The sequence below is a fragment of the Symphalangus syndactylus genome, chromosome 15 (genome assembly GCF_028878055.3).
Source record: "Symphalangus syndactylus isolate Jambi chromosome 15, NHGRI_mSymSyn1-v2.1_pri, whole genome shotgun sequence".
In the NCBI taxonomy this organism is placed as follows: Eukaryota; Metazoa; Chordata; class Mammalia; order Primates; family Hylobatidae; genus Symphalangus; species Symphalangus syndactylus.
This window is the reverse complement of record NC_072437.2, coordinates 15,646,576-15,652,575: the sequence shown is the minus strand read 5'-3', so window position 1 is coordinate 15,652,575 and position 6,000 is coordinate 15,646,576. Positions and strand designations below refer to the sequence as shown.

Below are 6,000 nucleotides of genomic sequence, written 5' to 3'. Positions count from 1 at the left end.
TCTTCTGACAGGTTGATATAATTTATGCTTCAATAAATGTTAGGGAAAAATGACCATTTATTTTTCTGAAATTCTGTTGGCACTAATTATTATGTATTTTTAATTTTATAGATTTGATAGACACATATTTTGTGTATTGTGTAATTGTATTTTTTGGAAAATTGGCTGTAACCATTGGATTCATATAGTTATTTGGTCTTGTGGTGTGTATATATGTGTGTGTGCATGTGTGTGTGACAAATGTTCTTATGATTCAATTTCTATTGATATACTTTTCTTGATGTTTTGAAATGTTTACATATTGATAATTTTTTGATATTTCTCATATGTATATTTTTTCAGTTTTCTTAATACTTTTAAAATTGTTGATCATGATTATTTTTGCCAGATAGTTTTTAAATAGTAAAATTTATCAAATTCAAGTCCTTAGTCTATTGTATTGGGTTTATATATATATTAAGTTCCTTAAAGCAATATAAGTCATGAACTAACAGAAAAAAAAGCTTTCTTTCCTCAAAATTTTAATAGCAACAAAAGCAGTCTATAAAATGTTGGTTATAATTATTGTTTTAATCAAAATTAAACAGTGCTGTGATCTGAATACTCTTTGTATTTCTCCAAATAAAGACAAAAAAAGAAGAAAAACGATGGAACCATTATCAGTCCTGTGTTCTACAATACATCTTGATTTTTTTCTGTTTTGTCTGTTTCAAATGCTTCATTAGAAATTTCTTCTAAAATAAAGAAAACAAGCACACACACATATATTACACTATATAATATTATAAAAGTAATGAAAGCAATGTAAAATCAGGTTTAAAATATAAGGCATTATAAAACTAGAAATACTGTTTTAAAAAGCAGCATTTTAAAAAGATTTTTAAATAATAAAATCTTAATTTTATTATTTAAAAAATGAAAGTATAGTGTAAGCAGTCTGTCATAAATTCAAGTAATTTTGTCAATAGAAAACATGTGTCCTGCTATTTTAAGTAACACAGGTATATGAATCATGCCCATGTATATTTTATATATATGTATATATATGTATGTATATATGTGTGTATATATATATATGTATATATATGTATGTATATATGTGTGTATATATATATATGTATATATATGTATGTATATATGTGTGTATATATATATATATATATATATATGCCTGTGTGTATCTAATTCGCATATGAGAGAATCAAAGACAGAAGTTCAGAGACAGAAGAGTGAGATGACACATAAGGGTCAATGGCCACTTCTTAGATCATCTTCACAAACACTCCAAATATAATTACCTTCATCTTCGTTAAACATTAAAAATAATAAACATTGCCTTGTTTTCTTTCTCCTGCATGATATCAGTTTACATTTTAAAAGGCATTGCAGGAAATTATGAATGAAAAGATAAAACAGTGGCTTTCAACTGCCTCAACAAACCGTGCACACTGCCAACATTTTTGTCACCCATAATTCTCCCATAAACGTGGGCCTCTCCTTTCATTATTCAGGCTGTCATGCTTTATTGAACCACATCATTTCACCTAATTAAAATAAGCAGTATGTTGTTTCCTCCCCCACTCTTTTTTTCTTTAGCTGGACAAATGCCGGTAATTATATTTAGAGTATCCTAAGTGGACACCACATTAAATATTCATTTTGATGCTCCTCTGCACAATCAAACATAGCTCCTGCTGCTCTTTTAAATGTCAATATTCATTTTATTTATAAGATATAAAAAAATGTGCACTTTTAAAAGTAAAAATGTGTAAGGTTCATTGAGTCGTTTGTTATGCCAGCAAAGTAGATATGTTAGCTTCCATAAAGTTTGTGGGGTAACTTAATAAAGTAAAATCAGGTTTAAAATGTAAGGCATTATAAAACTAGAAATACTGTTTTAAAAAGAATTATCTTTCTTTGAACCACTGAATCTTAATTTTATTATTAAAAAATGAAAGTTATAGTGGAAGCAATCTGTCATAAATTCAAGTAGTTTTGTTAATAGAATACATGTGTCCTGCTGTTTTAAGAAGCACAGGTATATGAATCACGCCTGTGTAAGCAAGTAGTTGCTAAATTGTTTAATTTTTTTAAGCTAATAAAAGTTTGTTTTAGGCAGCCAGTCTTATAGAAAACCATTTTATTCTCTCTTTGTTTCTTCCTTGTAATAAAAGTCAGGGTCTTTAACCTTATCCCTTTCTGTGCTCGAATTATATTGCAACTACTCAACATCATTTTGGAAAGAAATTCTAGTATAATTCAGCAGAGGTGGTAGTGGATACACAGCTGAAATCCTGCATAACTAGCTCATCCTGCAAAGATACTTTCTAAGAAATTTCTACAAAATAAGGGCGAGCTTCCCTTTGTGCTTGAAATCAATGTAATTTTCTATGAGAGAGGAAATGCGACTCAACAGTATGCTCGTTGCGTTGAAAAAGGCAAAAGACGTATAGCCTAGCACCTACAAGCAATTCTGTCACCCTGACTGTAACTTCAGTTTCATCTGGTTTTGCATAACGTCATAGCAGTTTCCTGATTCACAGGTAAACTAGCCCCAGGAAGGCACCTATGAGAATTATAGCAGCTGTAAGTTAATTTCCTATTAAAACAAGATGGTTGTGTAAACTAGGCTTAAAATTTAGTGTATCAACACCTTTTTATTCCATTTATTCACTTCTATTAACAGTTCTTACCTTGCAACTGAATTTCATTTTCAAACAGATTTAAAATCACACTGAATCCATTTGCACAGATGGATAGGCAGACACAGAAAGCAGGCAGCTTACGAATGACAGAAGGCAAAAGTGAGTCACAGCCGTTACCCACAATGAGAGACAGTGGAGCTATGGTGGCCACAAATGGGTCTCCCTTACCTGGGCCACTGCTGCCCTTTCTCTCCTTCCCTCCACACTGGAATGTTGGATTATGGCACAAGATATTAATTTAAATTTTTTCATATAAGCTGTATGGTGACTGGCACAAAATATTACCTGGTACCCACCACTGTGTGTCATGGGACCTACTCACATCACTGTGTGACCTTTACAACTTGTTTGAGATAAACTGTTAGACTTAATGTGATGTAACAATCTGACCCTTTTAGTCTTTGTTCCCTCATGTCAATTATTTCCAACTCAATGCTGCTTGGGAGTAGATGATATTTACAAAACCATCCTATTAATTGATGGTTTACATTCTGTAAGTCTGTATATATTTTGCTTAATATAACCAAATAGAAGGAGACATGGCATGGCACAGAAGCAATTTCGGAATGTCTTGGTGAATGAACTGAGTCCATAAGGGAGGTGCCAGATTTTACAACAGAAGATTCATCCACCCTCATTGCCCCTCACCTTTTTATTTTATTTTTTTTTGCACCAGGAACATGCCTACTGTTTTCACACCATTATGTGAAGCAGATATTAATGGCTGTTTTGAATCATCCCCAAAGTATTAGCTACTCAGACACTTTCTGTTGTGTCTACTTCTGAAACTGCCAATGGCATGATGCTGAGATTAATTATTTCCTGCTTCATCTGTTCCATAAAATAGCAAGAAACATGTTTTGTAAGTGACAAAAATTATTTCAATTTATGACAAGTTGCTTACACTATAACTTTTATTTTTTCTAATGATGGTAAGAATTTCCACTTGTTCAAAGGGAGATACTGCCTTTTTAAACGTAATTTTAGTTTTTCTTTGCATCCTATTTTAAACCTGATGTCATATAGTTTTACTTTTATAATTGATTCGCCATACTGATCAGAGCAGGGTTGAGGGAGTGAGAAAACTAGTCAGGTTGTGAAAGTTAGCATAATATAAATACAAGATGCCTAGGAATAACACATAAACTGAAAATTTCAAACAAAAATGTATTTAATACAATTCTGCTTTATCAAGGGTACAATTTTATAATTCAATTCTGATAATGTTAACTGAAATGGATTTTCCAAGAGAGCAGCAAATAGGCTCATGTAATGATTAGAGTTATTTAAGAACAATTTGTCAGAATCATCTTTTGGGGATTAACATCAAAACAGTACCTGGGGATATCCTGTCTTGTACATATGAAACTTAGGCCAAAACTTCCATGCACAGGAAAAGTAGAAATTATTTTCTAGGCAGTGTAATGCTAAGGAAAAGAGGGTTATAGTATTTCATAAATTACTATGGACTACTTACTATTTTGGTGTGAAAAGCAGAGATATTTTGTCAATACCTTCTTTATATAAACACAATTAGATTTTGCTGTCTACCTGGAATAACTCAGCTGTGTTGTAGCACCAGGGTCAAATATAAGAAAGGCATGATTTTCTTTTTTGAGAAAGATGCAGGCCCTTGATGGAAGTTATGTAAACAATGACTGGCTTAAAACACAGTGTGTTATTGAAGGAAGGGAAGAAAGTGTACTAGTTTCCTATCGCTACTATAATAACATTATTCCCTTACATTTCTAGAGGTCCAAAGTCTGAAATTGGTCACAACTGGTGAAAATCAAGGCGTTGGCAAGACTGTGCTTCTTTTGGACGCTATAGGGGAAAATCTGTTTCCTTTCCTTTCCCAGCTTTTAGAGGCTGCTAACGTTCCTTACCTGCTATCCCCTTTGTTTTCCATTTCAAAGCCAGATATATCAGGTTAAATCCTTCTCAAGCTACTGGCTGTCTTACTTTTCTCCCTCCCCTGCCTCTCTCTCCTGCATTAAAGGATGCTTGGGGTTGCACTGAGCTCACCTGGATAATTCAACATACCTTTCCTATATTAAGGCACCTGATTAGAAACCAATTTCATCTGCACCCTGAATTCCTCTTTGCCACGGAATGCAGTTTATTCCCATTTCCAAGGGATTAGGATTCTCCTGCCTACCACAGTGGGTGAGCTAGGCGGGCTGTCCTTTCCAGGCATCAGTGAGGTGCCCAGGAAAGATATTTGCCGGTTCTCAGCCTTGAGCTGAGGAGTTTTACTGGGGAGCATGAGAGAAAACACTCTCTATGGAGGGTGAGGGAAGCAGGATTGGGGTGAAGATGATGTCAAACTTCACTGTAGTTGGAACCAAGGACTCAGTGAATTATGAGAAGAGATTTGGACCTGAGAGACCCTTCAGAGTTGGCCCAACGGAGGTAAGGGGCCCAGGCTTCCCCCTGCCTAACCCACTCCTCCCTGCAAGGGCCAGTCTTTGAAGGCAGGTTGCCCAGGGATAGGTAAATAGGCACTTTTGTTTTTCTAAGAGTAATCCCTGAACAGAGTCTCTGCTGTGAGTCCATCAATTACTTGCATATATTTTCCTAATCTATTTTAAAGTACATGGATATTCTTTCCTGTTTACTGTCAGTTTAGCTTTCATACACTACTATAGTTCAATACATTAATCTTTCACTCGTAAAGTTTTCCTTAAAGGTTTCTTTTTTCTGAAATTAACTGTTTTTTTTTTTCTCCTTTTACCTATCTCATTAACACTATAACTGTATCTATCCACTCAAGAATATTGAGCTTCAGGTGCTAGAGTTACGGAGTAGGGACAGATGGGATACAGAAAAGCACAAATATAAGCAAAAAAAATATATAACACCGTGGAGACAAAGGAAAAGCTTACAGAAAATATGAAGAGTGACAACATGATGCAAGTGTTGGGAAGAAAGAGTGACTTCTTCCCAGCTCAGCTGGCATTTCTTGAGGAGTAGGGGCAAAGCTCTTTTGTGTTGCTGTCTCCCTTAACAGGTAGCTCTGAGAAGTGGTCTCAAGAGGGTACCTCAAATCACACCTGTTGTATTAGTGTTCTATGCTTTGTGTAACACAAGGAAAACAGTCTGATGGTTTCTCCAATAATTAAACATAAAGTTTCCATATGTCCCAGTGACTCCACTCATGGGTATATACCGAGAGAAATGGAGACAGATGCCATAAAGAAGCTGGCATAGGAATGTTTATTGCAGCATTACTCACTGTGGCCAAAACATGAAAATAACTCCAATGACCTTCAATAGATTAATGAATAAACACTCT

At 34.5% G+C, this 6,000-nt stretch overlaps 1 long non-coding RNA gene across 1 annotated transcript; it reads right to left on the bottom strand.

The window, feature by feature from the left end:
• Positions 1 to 551: 551 nt before the first annotated feature.
• LOC134732536 (uncharacterized) lies at positions 552 to 2,783 on the bottom strand. Its single transcript, XR_010115849.1, has 2 exons — positions 2,694 to 2,783; positions 552 to 734 (listed from the first exon to the last, which is right to left on the bottom strand). It is a non-coding gene; the product is annotated as an uncharacterized lncRNA (long non-coding RNA).
• Positions 2,784 to 6,000: the final 3,217 nt, after the last annotated feature.